The following is a 12,858-nucleotide window of genomic DNA, read 5'->3' as shown; positions in this document are numbered from 1 at the left end:
TTTTGCTTAGAGTTGACTTAGGAAGTGAGTCCGTGTTCACGCGTTCACGGCCGGTTAGCTCAGTCGGCTAGAGCGTCGTGCTAATAACGCGAATGTCGTGGGTTCGAGCCCCACACTGGCCATTTTACGGGCTTTGCCGTCACGTTGACGGGATCAAAACAACCTGGGTGCACTGCCACGTTGCTAGATTTTACTGGTGATCTGCCCGTGCTGTGGCGTGTGTTGACGGCGCATGAAAAGAAACCTTGCTCCAGGGGAGGCTCGAACTCCCGATCTTCGCATGTCTTTGTCGATACTGACTTATAAGTACGACGCGCTAACCGACTACGCCACTGGAGCCCGTGGATGTTAACGGGAAAGCTGAGGTCCGTGATTAGAATAGTCATGGTCCAGTAGGGCATTGACGGTATCACTTTATGGCAAGTACACGTTGCAACTGGCCTGTTTTGCCTGATGCACCGACTTTTCGTATTTGGCAAGGATCGCGTGCCTTCGTAGCTCAGGGGTTAGAGCACTGGTCTTGTAAACCAGGGGTCGAGAGTTCAAATCTCTCCGAGGGCTTTCAGGGAATGTCCGTTTAAAGTTGGCCTAACATGACTCCTCTTTCGAGCGGGTTGCGGCTATTTGCATTGCTTGGACTCGTATCAAAGCGTGAGAAATATGACGGTAACGTTTTGAGTAAAAAAATAAAAGTATTTTGCTTAGAGTTGACTTAGGAAGTGAGTCCGTGTTCACGCGTTCACGGCCGGTTAGCTCAGTCGGCTAGAGCGTCGTGCTAATAACGCGAATGTCGTGGGTTCGAGCCCCACACTGGCCATTTTACGGGCTTTGCCGTCACGTTGACGGGATCAAAACAACCTGGGTGCACTGCCACGTTGCTAGATTTTACTGGTGATCTGCCCGTGCTGTGGCGTGTGTTGACGGCGCATGAAAAGAAACCTTGCTCCAGGGGAGGCTCGAACTCCCGATCTTCGCATGTCTTTGTCGATACTGACTTATAAGTACGACGCGCTAACCGACTACGCCACTGGAGCCCGTGGATGTTAACGGGAAAGCTGAGGTCCGTGATTAGAATAGTCATGGTCCAGTAGGGCATTGACGGTATCACTTTATGGCAAGTACACGTTGCAACTGGCCTGTTTTGCCTGATGCACCGACTTTTCGTATTTGGCAAGGATCGCGTGCCTTCGTAGCTCAGGGGTTAGAGCACTGGTCTTGTAAACCAGGGGTCGAGAGTTCAAATCTCTCCGAGGGCTTTCAGGGAATGTCCGTTTAAAGTTGGCCTAACATGACTCCTCTTTCGAGCGGGTTGCGGCTATTTGCATTGCTTGGACTCGTATCAAAGCGTGAGAAATATGACGGTAACGTTTTGAGTAAAAAAATAAAAGTATTTTGCTTAGAGTTGACTTAGGAAGTGAGTCCGTGTTCACGCGTTCACGGCCGGTTAGCTCAGTCGGCTAGAGCGTCGTGCTAATAACGCGAATGTCGTGGGTTCGAGCCCCACACTGGCCATTTTACGGGCTTTGCCGTCACGTTGACGGGATCAAAACAACCTGGGTGCACTGCCACGTTGCTAGATTTTACTGGTGATCTGCCCGTGCTGTGGCGTGTGTTGACGGCGCATGAAAAGAAACCTTGCTCCAGGGGAGGCTCGAACTCCCGATCTTCGCATGTCTTTGTCGATACTGACTTATAAGTACGACGCGCTAACCGACTACGCCACTGGAGCCCGTGGATGTTAACGGGAAAGCTGAGGTCCGTGATTAGAATAGTCATGGTCCAGTAGGGCATTGACGGTATCACTTTATGGCAAGTACACGTTGCAACTGGCCTGTTTTGCCTGATGCACCGACTTTTCGTATTTGGCAAGGATCGCGTGCCCTCGTAGCTCAGGGGTTAGAGCACTGGTCTTGTGAACCAGGGGTCGAGAGTTCAAATCTCTCCGAGGGCTTTCAGGGAATGTCCGTTTAAAGTTGGCCTAACATGACTCCTCTTTCGAGCGGGTTGCGGCTATTTGCATTGCTTGGACTCGTATCAAAGCGTGAGAAATATGACGGTAACGTTTTGAGTAAAAAAATAAAAGTATTTTGCTTAGAGTTGACTTAGGAAGTGAGTCCGTGTTCACGCGTTCACGGCCGGTTAGCTCAGTCGGCTAGAGCGTCGTGCTAATAACGCGAATGTCGTGGGTTCGAGCCCCACACTGGCCATTTTACGGGCTTTGCCGTCACGTTGACGGGATCAAAACAACCTGGGTGCACTGCCACGTTGCTAGATTTTACTGGTGATCTGCCCGTGCTGTGGCGTGTGTTGACGGCGCATGAAAAGAAACCTTCCTCCAGGGGAGGCTCGAACTCCCGATCTTCGCATGTCTTTGTCGATACTGACTTATAAGTACGACGCGCTAACCGACTACGCCACTGGAGCCCGTGGATGTTAACGGGAAAGCTGAGGTCCGTGATTAGAATAGTCATGGTCCAGTAGGGCATTGACGGTATCACTTTGTGGCAAGTACACGTTGCAACTGGCCTGTTTTGCCTGATGCACCGACTTTTCGTATTTGGCAAGGATCGCGTGCCTTCGTAGCTCAGGGGTTAGAGCACTGGTCTTGTAAACCAGGGGTCGAGAGTTCAAATCTCTCCGAGGGCTTTCAGGGAATGTCCGTTTAAAGTTGGCCTAACATGACTCCTCTTTCGAGCGGGTTGCGGCTATTTGCATTGCTTGGACTCGTATCAAAGCGTGAGAAATATGACGGTAACGTTTTGAGTCAAAAAATAAAAGTATTTTGCTTAGAGTTGACTTAGGAAGTGAGTCCGTGTTCACGCGTTCACGGCCGGTTAGCTCAGTCGGCTAGAGCGTCGTGCTAATAACGCGAATGTCGTGGGTTCGAGCCCCACACTGGCCAATTTACGGGCTTTGCCGTCACGTTGACGGGATCAAAACAACCTGGGTGCACTGCCACGTTGCTAGATTTTACTGGTGATCTGCCCGTGCTGTGGCGTGTGTTGACGGCGCATGAAAAGAAACCTTGCTCCAGGGGAGGCTCGAACTCCCGATCTTCGCATGTCTTTGTCGATACTGACTTATAAGTACGACGCGCTAACCGACTACGCCACTGGAGCCCGTGGATGTTAACGGGAAAGCTGAGGTCCGTGATTAGAATAGTCATGGTCCAGTAAGGCATTGACGGTATCACTTTATGGCAAGTACACGTTGCAACTGGCCTGTTTTGCCTGATGCACCGACTTTTCGTATTTGGCAAGGATCGCGTGCCTTCGTAGCTCAGGGGTTAGAGCACTGGTCTTGTAAACCAGGGGTCGAGAGTTCAAATCTCTCCGAGGGCTTTCAGGGAATGTCCGTTTAAAGTTGGCCTAACATGACTCCTCTTTCGAGCGGGTTGCGGCTATTTGCATTGCTTGGACTCGTATCAAAGCGTGAGAAATATGACGGTAACGTTTTGAGTAAAAAAATAAAAGTATTTTGCTTAAAGTTGACTTAGGAAGTGAGTCCGTGTTCACGCGTTCACGGCCGGTTAGCTCAGTCGGCTAGAGCGTCGTGCTAATAACGCGAATGTCGTGGGTTCGAGCCCCACACTGGCCATTTTACGGGCTTTGCCGTCACGTTGACGGGATCAAAACAACCTGGGTGCACTGCCACGTTGCTAGATTTTACTGGTGATCTGCCCGTGCTGTGGCGTGTGTTGACGGCGCATGAAAAGAAACCTTGCTCCAGGGGAGGCTCGAACTCCCGATCTTCGCATGTCTTTGTCGATACTGACTTATAAGTACGACGCGCTAACCGACTACGCCACTGGAGCCCGTGGATGTTAACGGGAAAGCTGAGGTCCGTGATTAGAATAGTCATGGTCCAGTAGGGCATTGACGGTATCACTTTATGGCAAGTACACGTTGCAACTGGCCTGTTTTGCCTGATGCACCGACTTTTCGTATTTGGCAAGGATCGCGTGCCTTCGTAGCTCAGGGGTTAGAGCACTGGTCTTGTAAACCAGGGGTCGAGAGTTCAAATCTCTCCGAGGGCTTTCAGGGAATGTCCGTTTAAAGTTGGCCTAACATGACTCCTCTTTCGAGCGGGTTGCGGCTATTTGCATTGCTTGGACTCGTATCAAAGCGTGAGAAATATGACGGTAACGTTTTGAGTAAAAAAATAAAAGTATTTTGCTTAGAGTTGACTTAGGAAGTGAGTCCGTGTTCACGCGTTCACGGCCGGTTAGCTCAGTCGGCTAGAGCGTCGTGCTAATAACGCGAATGTCGTGGGTTCGAGCCCCACACTGGCCATTTTACGGGCTTTGCCGTCACGTTGACGGGATCAAAACAACCTGGGTGCACTGCCACGTTGCTAGATTTTACTGGTGATCTGCCCGTGCTGTGGCGTGTGTTGACGGCGCATGAAAAGAAACCTTGCTCCAGGGGAGGCTCGAACTCCCGATCTTCGCATGTCTTTGTCGATACTGACTTATAAGTACGACGCGCTAACCGACTACGCCACTGGAGCCCGTGGATGTTAACGGGAAAGCTGAGGTCCGTGATTAGAATAGTCATGGTCCAGTAGGGCATTGACGGTATCACTTTATGGCAAGTACACGTTGCAACTGGCCTGTTTTGCCTGATGCACCGACTTTTCGTATTTGGCAAGGATCGCGTGCCTTCGTAGCTCAGGGGTTAGAGCACTGGTCTTGTAAACCAGGGGTCGAGAGTTCAAATCTCTCCGAGGGCTTTCAGGGAATGTCCGTTTAAAGTTGGCCTAACATGACTCCTCTTTCGAGCGGGTTGCGGCTATTTGCATTGCTTGGACTCGTATCAAAGCGTGAGAAATATGACGGTAACGTTTTGAGTAAAAAAATAAAAGTATTTTGCTTAGAGTTGACTTAGGAAGTGAGTCCGTGTTCACGCGTTCACGGCCGGTTAGCTCAGTCGGCTAGAGCGTCGTGCTAATAATGCGAATGTCGTGGGTTCGAGCCCCACACTGGCCATTTTACGGGCTTTGCCGTCACGTTGACGGGATCAAAACAACCTGGGTGCACTGCCACGTTGCTAGATTTTACTGGTGATCTGCCCGTGCTGTGGCGTGTGTTGACGGCGCATGAAAAGAAACCTTGCTCCAGGGGAGGCTCGAACTCCCGATCTTCGCATGTCTTTGTCGATACTGACTTATAAGTACGACGCGCTAACCGACTACGCCACTGGAGCCCGTGGATGTTAACGGGAAAGCTGAGGTCCGTGATTAGAATAGTCATGGTCCAGTAGGGCATTGACGGTATCACTTTATGGCAAGTACACGTTGCAACTGGCCTGTTTTGCCTGATGCACCGACTTTTCGTATTTGGCAAGGATCGCGTGCCTTCGTAGCTCAGGGGTTAGAGCACTGGTCTTGTAAACCAGGGGTCGAGAGTTCAAATCTCTCCGAGGGCTTTCAGGGAATGTCCGTTTAAAGTTGGCCTAACATGACTCCTCTTTCGAGCGGGTTGCGGCTATTTGCATTGCTTGGACTCGTATCAAAGCGTGAGAAATATGACGGTAACGTTTTGAGTAAAAAAATAAAAGTATTTTGCTTAGAGTTGACTTAGGAAGTGAGTCCGTGTTCGCGCGTTCACGGCCGGTTAGCTCAGTCGGCTAGAGCGTCGTGCTAATAACGCGAATGTCGTGGGTTCGAGCCCCACACTGGCCATTTTACGGGCTTTGCCGTCACGTTGACGGGATCAAAACAACCTGGGTGCACTGCCACGTTGCTAGATTTTACTGGTGATCTGCCCGTGCTGTGGCGTGTGTTGACGGCGCATGAAAAGAAACCTTGCTCCAGGGGAGGCTCGAACTCCCGATCTTCGCATGTCTTTGTCGATACTGACTTATAAGTACGACGCGCTAACCGACTACGCCACTGGAGCCCGTGGATGTTAACGGGAAAGCTGAGGTCCGTGATTAGAATAGTCATGGTCCAGTAGGGCATTGACGGTATCACTTTATGGCAAGTACACGTTGCAACTGGCCTGTTTTGCCTGATGCACCGACTTTTCGTATTTGGCAAGGATCGCGTGCCTTCGTAGCTCAGGGGTTAGAGCACTGGTCTTGTAAACCAGGGGTCGAGAGTTCAAATCTCTCCGAGGGCTTTCAGGGAATGTCCGTTTAAAGTTGGCCTAACATGACTCCTCTTTCGAGCGGGTTGCGGCTATTTGCATTGCTTGGACTCGTATCAAAGCGTGAGAAATATGACGGTAACGTTTTGAGTAAAAAAATAAAAGTATTTTGCTTAGAGTTGACTTAGGAAGTGAGTCCGTGTTCACGCGTTCACGGCCGGTTAGCTCAGTCGGCTAGAGCGTCGTGCTAATAACGCGAATGTCGTGGGTTCGAGCCCCACACTGGCCATTTTACGGGCTTTGCCGTCACGTTGACGGGATCAAAACAACCTGGGTGCACTGCCACGTTGCTAGATTTTACTGGTGATCTGCCCGTGCTGTGGCGTGTGTTGACGGCGCATGAAAAGAAACCTTGCTCCAGGGGAGGCTCGAACTCCCGATCTTCGCATGTCTTTGTCGATACTGACTTATAAGTACGACGCGCTAACCGACTACGCCACTGGAGCCCGTGGATGTTAACGGGAAAGCTGAGGTCCGTGATTAGAATAGTCATTGTCCAGTAGGGCATTGACGGTATCACTTTATGGCAAGTACACGTTGCAACTGGCCTGTTTTGCCTGATGCACCGACTTTTCGTATTTGGCAAGGATCGCGTGCCTTCGTAGCTCAGGGGTTAGAGCACTGGTCTTGTAAACCAGGGGTCGAGAGTTCAAATCTCTCCGAGGCCTTTCAGGGAATGTCCGTTTAAAGTTGGCCTAACATGACTCCTCTTTCAAGCGGGTTGCGGCTATTTGCATTGCTTGGACTCGTATCAAAGCGTGAGAAATATGACGGTAACGTTTTGAGTAAAAAAATAAAAGTATTTTGCTTAGAGTTGACTTAGGAAGTGAGTCCGTGTTCACGCGTTCACGGCCGGTTAGCTCAGTCGGCTAGAGCGTCGTGCTAATAACGCGAATGTCGTGGGTTCGAGCCCCACACTGGCCATTTTACGGGCTTTGCCGTCACGGTGACGGGATCAAAACAACCTGGGTGCACTGCCACGTTGCTAGATTTTACTGGTGATCTGCCCGTGCTGTGGCGTGTGTTGACGGCGCATGAAAAGAAACCTTGCTCCAGGGGAGGCTCGAACTCCCGATCTTCGCATGTCTTTGTCGATACTGACTTATAAGTACGACGCGCTAACCGACTACGCCACTGGAGCCCGTGGATGTTAACGGGAAAGCTGAGGTCCGTGATTAGAATAGTCATGGTCCAGTAGGGCATTGACGGTATCACTTTATGGCAAGTACACGTTGCAACTGGCCTGTTTTGCCTGATGCACCGACTTTTCGTATTTGGCAAGGATCGCGTGCCTTCGTAGCTCAGGGGTTAGAGCACTGGTCTTGTAAACCAGGGGTCGAGAGTTCAAATCTCTCCGAGGCCTTTCAGGGAATGTCCGTTTAAAGTTGGCCTAACATGACTCCTCTTTCGAGCGGGTTGCGGCTATTTGCATTGCTTGGACTCGTATCAAAGCGTGAGAAATATGACGGTAACGTTTTGAGTAAAAAAATAAAAGTATTTAGCTTAGAGTTGACTTAGGAAGTGAGTCCGTGTTCACGCGTTCACGGCCGGTTAGCTCAGTCGGCTAGAGCGTCGTGCTAATAACGCGAATGTCGTGGGTTCGAGCCCCACACTGGCCATTTTACGGGCTTTGCCGTCACGTTGACGGGATCAAAACAACCTGGGTGCACTGCCACGTTGCTAGATTTTACTGGTGATCTGCCCGTGCTGTGGCGTGTGTTGACGGCGCATGAAAAGAAACCTTGCTCCAGGGGAGGCTCTAACTCCCGATCTTCGCATGTCTTTGTCGATACTGACTTATAAGTACGACGCGCTAACCGACTACGCCACTGGAGCCCGTGGATGTTAACGGGAAAGCTGAGGTCCGTGATTAGAATAGTCATGGTCCAGTAGGGCATTGACGGTATCACTTTATGGCAAGTACACGTTGCAACTGGCCTGTTTTGCCTGATGCACCGACTTTTCGTATTTGGCAAGGATCGCGTGCCTTCGTAGCTCAGGGGTTAGAGCACTGGTCTTGTAAACCAGGGGTCGAGAGTTCAAATCTCTCCGAGGCCTTTCAGGGAATGTCCGTTTAAAGTTGGCCTAACATGACTCCTCTTTCGAGCGGGTTGCGGCTATTTGCATTGCTTGGACTCGTATCAAAGCGTGAGAAATATGACGGTAACGTTTTGAGTAAAAAAATAAAAGTATTTTGCTTAGAGTTGACTTAGGAAGTGAGTCCGTGTTCACGCGTTCACGGCCGGTTAGCTCAGTCGGCTAGAGCGTCGTGCTAATAACGCGAATGTAGTGGGTTCGAGCCCCACACTGGCCATTTTACGGGCTTTGCCGTCACGTTGACGGGATCAAAACAACCTGGGTGCACTGCCACGTTGCTAGATTTTACTGGTGATCTGCCCGTGCTGTGGCGTGTGTTGACGGCGCATGAAAAGAAACCTTGCTCCAGGGGAGGCTCGAACTCCCGATCTTCGCATGTCTTTGTCGATACTGACTTATAAGTACGACGCGCTAACCGACTACGCCACTGGAGCCCGTGGATGTTAACGGGAAAGCTGAGGTCCGTGATTAGAATAGTCATGGTCCAGTAGGGCATTGACGGTATCACTTTATGGCAAGTACACGTTGCAACTGGCCTGTTTTGCCTGATGCACCGACTTTTCGTATTTGGCAAGGATCGCGTGCCTTCGTAGCTCAGGGGTTAGAGCACTGGTCTTGTAAACCAGGGGTCGAGAGTTCAAATCTCTCCGAGGCCTTTCAGGGAATGTCCGTTTAAAGTTGGCCTAACATGACTCCTCTTTCGAGCGGGTTGCGGCTATTTGCATTGCTTGGACTCGTATCAAAGCGTGAGAAATATGACGGTAACGTTTTGAGTAAAAAAATAAAACTATTTTGCTTAGAGTTGACTTAGGAAGTGAGTCCGTGTTCACGCGTTCACGGCCGGTTAGCTCAGTCGGCTAGAGCGTCGTGCTAATAACGCGAATGTCGTGGGTTCGAGCCCCACACTGGCCATTTTACGGGCTTTGCCGTCACGTTGACGGGATCAAAACAACCTGGGTGCACTGCCACGTTGCTAGATTTTACTGGTGATCTGCCCGTGCTGTGGCGTGTGTTGACGGCGCATGAAAAGAAACCTTGCTCCAGGGGAGGCTCGAACTCCCGATCTTCGCATGTCTTTGTCGATACTGACTTATAAGTACGACGCGCTAACCGACTACGCCACTGGAGCCCGTGGATGTTAACGGGAAAGCTGAGGTCCGTGATTAGAATAGTCATGGTCCAGTAGGGCATTGACGGTATCACTTTATGGCAAGTACACGTTGCAACTGGCCTGTTTTGCCTGATGCACCGACTTTTCGTATTTGGCAAGGATCGCGTGCCTTCGTAGCTCAGGGGTTAGAGCACTGGTCTTGTAAACTAGGGGTCGAGAGTTCAAATCTCTGCGAGGGCTTTCAGGGAATGTCCGTTTAAAGTTGGCCTAACATGACTCCTCTTTCGAGCGGGTTGCGGCTATTTGCATTGCTTGGACTCGTATCAAAGCGTGAGAAATATGACGGTAACGTTTTGAGTAAAAAAATAAAAGTATTTTGCTTAGAGTTGACTTAGGAAGTGAGTCCGTGTTCACGCGTTCACGGCCGGTTAGCTCAGTCGGCTAGAGCGTCGTGCTAATAACGCGAATGTCGTGGGTTCGAGCCCCACACTGGCCATTTTACGGGCTTTGCCGTCACGTTGACGGGATCAAAACAACCTGGGTGCACTGCCACGTTGCTAGATTTTACTGGTGATCTGCCCGTGCTGTGGCGTGTGTTGACGGCGCATGAAAAGAAACCTTGCTCCAGGGGAGGCTCGAACTCCCGATCTTCGCATGTCTTTGTCGATACTGACTTATAAGTACGACGCGCTAACCGACTACGCCACTGGAGCCCGTGGATGTTAACGGGAAAGCTGAGGTCCGTGATTAGAATAGTCATGGTCCAGTAGGGCATTGACGGTATCACTTTATGGCAAGTACACGTTGCAACTGGCCTGTTTTGCCTGATGCACCGACTTTTCGTATTTGGCAAGGATCGCGTGCCTTCGTAGCTCAGGGGTTAGAGCACTGGTCTTGTAAACCAGGGGTCGAGAGTTCAAATCTCTCCGAGGGCTTTCAGGGAATGTCCGTTTAAAGTTGGCCTAACATGACTCCTCTTTCGAGCGGGTTGCGGCTATTTGCATTGCTTGGACTCGTATCAAAGCGTGAGAAATATGACGGTAACGTTTTGAGTAAAAAAATAAAAGTATTTTGCTTAGAGTTGACTTAGGAAGTGAGTCCGTGTTCACGCGTTCACGGCCGGTTAGCTCAGTCGGCTAGAGCGTCGTGCTAATAACGCGAATGTCGTGGGTTCGAGCCCCACACTGGCCATTTTACGGGCTTTGCCGTCACGTTGACGGGATCAAAACAACCTGGGTGCACTGCCACGTTGCTAGATTTTACTGGTGATCTGCCCGTGCTGTGGCGTGTGTTGACGGCGCATGAAAAGAAACCTTGCTCCAGGGGAGGCTCGAACTCCCGATCTTCGCATGTCTTTGTCGATACTGACTTATAAGTACGACGCGCTAACCGACTACGCCACTGGAGCCCGTGGATGTTAACGGGAAAGCTGAGGTCCGTGATTAGAATAGTCATGGTCCAGTAGGGCATTGACGGTATCACTTTATGGCAAGTACACGTTGCAACTGGCCTGTTTTGCCTCATGCACCGACTTTTCGTATTTGGCAAGGATCGCGTGCCTTCGTAGCTCAGGGGTTAGAGCACTGGTCTTGTAAACCAGGGGTCGAGAGTTCAAATCTCTCCGAGGGCTTTCAGGGAATGTCCGTTTAAAGTTGGCCTAACATGACTCCTCTTTCGAGCGGGTTGCGGCTATTTGCATTGCTTGGACTCGTATCAAAGCGTGAGAAATATGACGGTAACGTTTTGATTAAAAAAATAAAAGTATTTTGCTTAGAGTTGACTTAGGAAGTGAGTCCGTGTTCACGCGTTCACGGCCGGTTAGCTCAGTCGGCTAGAGCGTCGTGCTAATAACGCGAATGTCGTGGGTTCGAGCCCCACACTGGCCATTTTACGGGCTTTGCCGTCACGTTGACGGGATCAAAACAACCTGGGTGCACTGCCACGTTGCTAGATTTTACTGGTGATCTGCCCGTGCTGTGGCATGTGTTGACGGCGCATGAAAAGAAACCTTGCTCCAGGGGAGGCTCGAACTCCCGATCTTCGCATGTCTTTGTCGATACTGACTTATAAGTACGACGCGCTAACCGACTACGCCACTGGAGCCCGTGGATGTTAACGGGAAAGCTGAGGTCCGTGATTAGAATAGTCATGGTCCAGTAGGGCATTGACGGTATCACTTTATGGCAAGTACACGTTGCAACTGGCCTGTTTTGCCTGATGCACCGACTTTTCGTATTTGGCAAGGATCGCGTGCCTTCGTAGCTCAGGGGTTAGAGCACTGGTCTTGTAAACCAGGGGTCGAGAGTTCAAATCTCTCCGAGGGCTTTCAGGGAATGTCCGTTTAAAGTTGGCCTAACATGACTCCTCTTTCGAGCGGGTTGCGGCTATTTGCATTGCTTGGACTCGTATCAAAGCGTGAGAAATATGACGGTAACGTTTTGAGTAAAAAAATAAAAGTATTTTGCTTAGAGTTGACTTAGGAAGTGAGTCCGTGTTCACGCGTTCACGGCCTGTTAGCTCAGTCGGCTAGAGCGTCGTGCTAATAACGCGAATGTCGTGGGTTCGAGCCCCACACTGGCCATTTTACGGGCTTTGCCGTCACGTTGACGGGATCAAAACAACCTGGGTGCACTGCCACGTTGCTAGATTTTACTGGTGATCTGCCCGTGCTGTGGCGTGTGTTGACGGCGCATGAAAAGAAACCTTGCTCCAGGGGAGGCTCGAACTCCCGATCTTCGCATGTCTTTGTCGATACTGACTTATAAGTTCGACGCGCTAACCGACTACGCCACTGGAGCCCGTGGATGTTAACGGGAAAGCTGAGGTCCGTGATTAGAATAGTCATGGTCCAGTAGGGCATTGACGGTATCACTTTATGGCAAGTACACGTTGCAACTGGCCTGTTTTGCCTGATGCACCGACTTTTCGTATTTGGCAAGGATCGCGTGCCTTCGTAGCTCAGGGGTTAGAGCACTGGTCTTGTAAACCAGGGGTCGAGAGTTCAAATCTCTCCGAGGGCTTTCAGGGAATGTCCGTTTAAAGTTGGCCTAACATGACTCCTCTTTCGAGCGGGTTGCGGCTATTTGCATTGCTTGGACTCGTATCAAAGCGTGAGAAATATGACGGTAACGTTTTGAGTAAAAAAATAAAAGTATTTTGCTTAGAGTTGACTTAGGAAGTGAGTCCGTGTTCACGCGTTCACGGCCGGTTAGCTCAGTCGGCTAGAGCGTCGTGCTAATAACGCGAATGTCGTGGGTTCGAGCCCCACACTGGCCATTTTACGGGCTTTGCCGTCACGTTGACGGGATCAAAACAACCTGGGTGCACTGCCACGTTGCTAGATTTTACTGGTGATCTGCCCGTGCTGTGGCGTGTGTTGACGGCGCATGAAAAGAAACCTTGCTCCAGGGGAGGCTCGAACTCCCGATCTTCGCATGTCTTTGTCGATACTGACTTATAAGTACGACGTGCTAACCGACTACGCCACTGGAGCCCGTGGATG

General features: G+C 50.6%; 44 non-coding genes across 44 annotated transcripts; 29 read left to right on the top strand and 15 right to left on the bottom strand.

Annotated features, from left to right (window-relative positions):
• Window positions 1-48: 48 nt before the first annotated feature.
• On the top strand, window positions 49-122 carry Trnai-aau (transfer RNA isoleucine (anticodon AAU)). Its single transcript has one exon. It is a non-coding gene; the product is annotated as a tRNA-Ile (tRNA).
• Window positions 123-246: 124 nt separating this feature from the next.
• Window positions 247-339, bottom strand: Trnai-uau (transfer RNA isoleucine (anticodon UAU)). The gene is given in 2 exon segments: window positions 247-282; window positions 302-339. It is a non-coding gene; the product is annotated as a tRNA-Ile (tRNA).
• Window positions 340-488: 149 nt separating this feature from the next.
• On the top strand, window positions 489-561 carry Trnat-ugu (transfer RNA threonine (anticodon UGU)). The gene has a single exon. It is a non-coding gene; the product is annotated as a tRNA-Thr (tRNA).
• A 182-nt stretch (window positions 562-743) lies between these two features.
• On the top strand, window positions 744-817 carry Trnai-aau (transfer RNA isoleucine (anticodon AAU)). Its single transcript has one exon. It is a non-coding gene; the product is annotated as a tRNA-Ile (tRNA).
• Window positions 818-941: 124 nt separating this feature from the next.
• Window positions 942-1,034, bottom strand: Trnai-uau (transfer RNA isoleucine (anticodon UAU)). Its single transcript is given in 2 exon segments — window positions 942-977; window positions 997-1,034. It is a non-coding gene; the product is annotated as a tRNA-Ile (tRNA).
• Window positions 1,035-1,183: 149 nt separating this feature from the next.
• Trnat-ugu (transfer RNA threonine (anticodon UGU)) lies at window positions 1,184-1,256 on the top strand. Its single transcript has one exon. It is a non-coding gene; the product is annotated as a tRNA-Thr (tRNA).
• Window positions 1,257-1,438: 182 nt separating this feature from the next.
• Window positions 1,439-1,512, top strand: Trnai-aau (transfer RNA isoleucine (anticodon AAU)). The gene has a single exon. It is a non-coding gene; the product is annotated as a tRNA-Ile (tRNA).
• A 124-nt stretch (window positions 1,513-1,636) lies between these two features.
• On the bottom strand, window positions 1,637-1,729 carry Trnai-uau (transfer RNA isoleucine (anticodon UAU)). Its single transcript is given in 2 exon segments — window positions 1,637-1,672; window positions 1,692-1,729. It is a non-coding gene; the product is annotated as a tRNA-Ile (tRNA).
• A 149-nt stretch (window positions 1,730-1,878) lies between these two features.
• Window positions 1,879-1,951, top strand: Trnat-ugu (transfer RNA threonine (anticodon UGU)). Its single transcript has one exon. It is a non-coding gene; the product is annotated as a tRNA-Thr (tRNA).
• Window positions 1,952-2,133: 182 nt separating this feature from the next.
• Trnai-aau (transfer RNA isoleucine (anticodon AAU)) lies at window positions 2,134-2,207 on the top strand. The gene has a single exon. It is a non-coding gene; the product is annotated as a tRNA-Ile (tRNA).
• Window positions 2,208-2,573: 366 nt separating this feature from the next.
• On the top strand, window positions 2,574-2,646 carry Trnat-ugu (transfer RNA threonine (anticodon UGU)). Its single transcript has one exon. It is a non-coding gene; the product is annotated as a tRNA-Thr (tRNA).
• A 182-nt stretch (window positions 2,647-2,828) lies between these two features.
• Window positions 2,829-2,902, top strand: Trnai-aau (transfer RNA isoleucine (anticodon AAU)). The gene has a single exon. It is a non-coding gene; the product is annotated as a tRNA-Ile (tRNA).
• Window positions 2,903-3,026: 124 nt separating this feature from the next.
• Window positions 3,027-3,119, bottom strand: Trnai-uau (transfer RNA isoleucine (anticodon UAU)). Its single transcript is given in 2 exon segments — window positions 3,027-3,062; window positions 3,082-3,119. It is a non-coding gene; the product is annotated as a tRNA-Ile (tRNA).
• Window positions 3,120-3,268: 149 nt separating this feature from the next.
• Trnat-ugu (transfer RNA threonine (anticodon UGU)) lies at window positions 3,269-3,341 on the top strand. Its single transcript has one exon. It is a non-coding gene; the product is annotated as a tRNA-Thr (tRNA).
• A 182-nt stretch (window positions 3,342-3,523) lies between these two features.
• Trnai-aau (transfer RNA isoleucine (anticodon AAU)) lies at window positions 3,524-3,597 on the top strand. Its single transcript has one exon. It is a non-coding gene; the product is annotated as a tRNA-Ile (tRNA).
• Window positions 3,598-3,721: 124 nt separating this feature from the next.
• On the bottom strand, window positions 3,722-3,814 carry Trnai-uau (transfer RNA isoleucine (anticodon UAU)). Its single transcript is given in 2 exon segments — window positions 3,722-3,757; window positions 3,777-3,814. It is a non-coding gene; the product is annotated as a tRNA-Ile (tRNA).
• A 149-nt stretch (window positions 3,815-3,963) lies between these two features.
• Trnat-ugu (transfer RNA threonine (anticodon UGU)) lies at window positions 3,964-4,036 on the top strand. Its single transcript has one exon. It is a non-coding gene; the product is annotated as a tRNA-Thr (tRNA).
• A 182-nt stretch (window positions 4,037-4,218) lies between these two features.
• Trnai-aau (transfer RNA isoleucine (anticodon AAU)) lies at window positions 4,219-4,292 on the top strand. Its single transcript has one exon. It is a non-coding gene; the product is annotated as a tRNA-Ile (tRNA).
• Window positions 4,293-4,416: 124 nt separating this feature from the next.
• On the bottom strand, window positions 4,417-4,509 carry Trnai-uau (transfer RNA isoleucine (anticodon UAU)). The gene is given in 2 exon segments: window positions 4,417-4,452; window positions 4,472-4,509. It is a non-coding gene; the product is annotated as a tRNA-Ile (tRNA).
• Window positions 4,510-4,658: 149 nt separating this feature from the next.
• Trnat-ugu (transfer RNA threonine (anticodon UGU)) lies at window positions 4,659-4,731 on the top strand. The gene has a single exon. It is a non-coding gene; the product is annotated as a tRNA-Thr (tRNA).
• Window positions 4,732-5,111: 380 nt separating this feature from the next.
• On the bottom strand, window positions 5,112-5,204 carry Trnai-uau (transfer RNA isoleucine (anticodon UAU)). The gene is given in 2 exon segments: window positions 5,112-5,147; window positions 5,167-5,204. It is a non-coding gene; the product is annotated as a tRNA-Ile (tRNA).
• Window positions 5,205-5,353: 149 nt separating this feature from the next.
• On the top strand, window positions 5,354-5,426 carry Trnat-ugu (transfer RNA threonine (anticodon UGU)). The gene has a single exon. It is a non-coding gene; the product is annotated as a tRNA-Thr (tRNA).
• A 182-nt stretch (window positions 5,427-5,608) lies between these two features.
• Window positions 5,609-5,682, top strand: Trnai-aau (transfer RNA isoleucine (anticodon AAU)). Its single transcript has one exon. It is a non-coding gene; the product is annotated as a tRNA-Ile (tRNA).
• Window positions 5,683-5,806: 124 nt separating this feature from the next.
• Trnai-uau (transfer RNA isoleucine (anticodon UAU)) lies at window positions 5,807-5,899 on the bottom strand. Its single transcript is given in 2 exon segments — window positions 5,807-5,842; window positions 5,862-5,899. It is a non-coding gene; the product is annotated as a tRNA-Ile (tRNA).
• Window positions 5,900-6,048: 149 nt separating this feature from the next.
• On the top strand, window positions 6,049-6,121 carry Trnat-ugu (transfer RNA threonine (anticodon UGU)). The gene has a single exon. It is a non-coding gene; the product is annotated as a tRNA-Thr (tRNA).
• A 182-nt stretch (window positions 6,122-6,303) lies between these two features.
• Trnai-aau (transfer RNA isoleucine (anticodon AAU)) lies at window positions 6,304-6,377 on the top strand. Its single transcript has one exon. It is a non-coding gene; the product is annotated as a tRNA-Ile (tRNA).
• A 124-nt stretch (window positions 6,378-6,501) lies between these two features.
• On the bottom strand, window positions 6,502-6,594 carry Trnai-uau (transfer RNA isoleucine (anticodon UAU)). The gene is given in 2 exon segments: window positions 6,502-6,537; window positions 6,557-6,594. It is a non-coding gene; the product is annotated as a tRNA-Ile (tRNA).
• A 404-nt stretch (window positions 6,595-6,998) lies between these two features.
• On the top strand, window positions 6,999-7,072 carry Trnai-aau (transfer RNA isoleucine (anticodon AAU)). The gene has a single exon. It is a non-coding gene; the product is annotated as a tRNA-Ile (tRNA).
• A 124-nt stretch (window positions 7,073-7,196) lies between these two features.
• Window positions 7,197-7,289, bottom strand: Trnai-uau (transfer RNA isoleucine (anticodon UAU)). The gene is given in 2 exon segments: window positions 7,197-7,232; window positions 7,252-7,289. It is a non-coding gene; the product is annotated as a tRNA-Ile (tRNA).
• A 404-nt stretch (window positions 7,290-7,693) lies between these two features.
• Trnai-aau (transfer RNA isoleucine (anticodon AAU)) lies at window positions 7,694-7,767 on the top strand. Its single transcript has one exon. It is a non-coding gene; the product is annotated as a tRNA-Ile (tRNA).
• Window positions 7,768-8,586: 819 nt separating this feature from the next.
• On the bottom strand, window positions 8,587-8,679 carry Trnai-uau (transfer RNA isoleucine (anticodon UAU)). The gene is given in 2 exon segments: window positions 8,587-8,622; window positions 8,642-8,679. It is a non-coding gene; the product is annotated as a tRNA-Ile (tRNA).
• A 404-nt stretch (window positions 8,680-9,083) lies between these two features.
• Trnai-aau (transfer RNA isoleucine (anticodon AAU)) lies at window positions 9,084-9,157 on the top strand. The gene has a single exon. It is a non-coding gene; the product is annotated as a tRNA-Ile (tRNA).
• Window positions 9,158-9,281: 124 nt separating this feature from the next.
• On the bottom strand, window positions 9,282-9,374 carry Trnai-uau (transfer RNA isoleucine (anticodon UAU)). The gene is given in 2 exon segments: window positions 9,282-9,317; window positions 9,337-9,374. It is a non-coding gene; the product is annotated as a tRNA-Ile (tRNA).
• A 404-nt stretch (window positions 9,375-9,778) lies between these two features.
• Window positions 9,779-9,852, top strand: Trnai-aau (transfer RNA isoleucine (anticodon AAU)). The gene has a single exon. It is a non-coding gene; the product is annotated as a tRNA-Ile (tRNA).
• A 124-nt stretch (window positions 9,853-9,976) lies between these two features.
• Trnai-uau (transfer RNA isoleucine (anticodon UAU)) lies at window positions 9,977-10,069 on the bottom strand. The gene is given in 2 exon segments: window positions 9,977-10,012; window positions 10,032-10,069. It is a non-coding gene; the product is annotated as a tRNA-Ile (tRNA).
• A 149-nt stretch (window positions 10,070-10,218) lies between these two features.
• Trnat-ugu (transfer RNA threonine (anticodon UGU)) lies at window positions 10,219-10,291 on the top strand. Its single transcript has one exon. It is a non-coding gene; the product is annotated as a tRNA-Thr (tRNA).
• Window positions 10,292-10,473: 182 nt separating this feature from the next.
• On the top strand, window positions 10,474-10,547 carry Trnai-aau (transfer RNA isoleucine (anticodon AAU)). The gene has a single exon. It is a non-coding gene; the product is annotated as a tRNA-Ile (tRNA).
• A 124-nt stretch (window positions 10,548-10,671) lies between these two features.
• Window positions 10,672-10,764, bottom strand: Trnai-uau (transfer RNA isoleucine (anticodon UAU)). The gene is given in 2 exon segments: window positions 10,672-10,707; window positions 10,727-10,764. It is a non-coding gene; the product is annotated as a tRNA-Ile (tRNA).
• A 149-nt stretch (window positions 10,765-10,913) lies between these two features.
• On the top strand, window positions 10,914-10,986 carry Trnat-ugu (transfer RNA threonine (anticodon UGU)). The gene has a single exon. It is a non-coding gene; the product is annotated as a tRNA-Thr (tRNA).
• A 182-nt stretch (window positions 10,987-11,168) lies between these two features.
• On the top strand, window positions 11,169-11,242 carry Trnai-aau (transfer RNA isoleucine (anticodon AAU)). Its single transcript has one exon. It is a non-coding gene; the product is annotated as a tRNA-Ile (tRNA).
• Window positions 11,243-11,366: 124 nt separating this feature from the next.
• Window positions 11,367-11,459, bottom strand: Trnai-uau (transfer RNA isoleucine (anticodon UAU)). Its single transcript is given in 2 exon segments — window positions 11,367-11,402; window positions 11,422-11,459. It is a non-coding gene; the product is annotated as a tRNA-Ile (tRNA).
• A 149-nt stretch (window positions 11,460-11,608) lies between these two features.
• Window positions 11,609-11,681, top strand: Trnat-ugu (transfer RNA threonine (anticodon UGU)). The gene has a single exon. It is a non-coding gene; the product is annotated as a tRNA-Thr (tRNA).
• A 622-nt stretch (window positions 11,682-12,303) lies between these two features.
• Window positions 12,304-12,376, top strand: Trnat-ugu (transfer RNA threonine (anticodon UGU)). The gene has a single exon. It is a non-coding gene; the product is annotated as a tRNA-Thr (tRNA).
• A 182-nt stretch (window positions 12,377-12,558) lies between these two features.
• Trnai-aau (transfer RNA isoleucine (anticodon AAU)) lies at window positions 12,559-12,632 on the top strand. Its single transcript has one exon. It is a non-coding gene; the product is annotated as a tRNA-Ile (tRNA).
• Window positions 12,633-12,858: the final 226 nt, after the last annotated feature.

The sequence above is a fragment of the Hydractinia symbiolongicarpus genome, chromosome 4 (genome assembly GCF_029227915.1).
Source record: "Hydractinia symbiolongicarpus strain clone_291-10 chromosome 4, HSymV2.1, whole genome shotgun sequence".
NCBI lineage: Eukaryota > Metazoa > Cnidaria > Hydrozoa > Anthoathecata > Hydractiniidae > Hydractinia > Hydractinia symbiolongicarpus.
The sequence above is the reverse complement of the archived record's forward strand: the minus strand, read 5'-3'. Positions and strand labels throughout refer to the sequence as shown.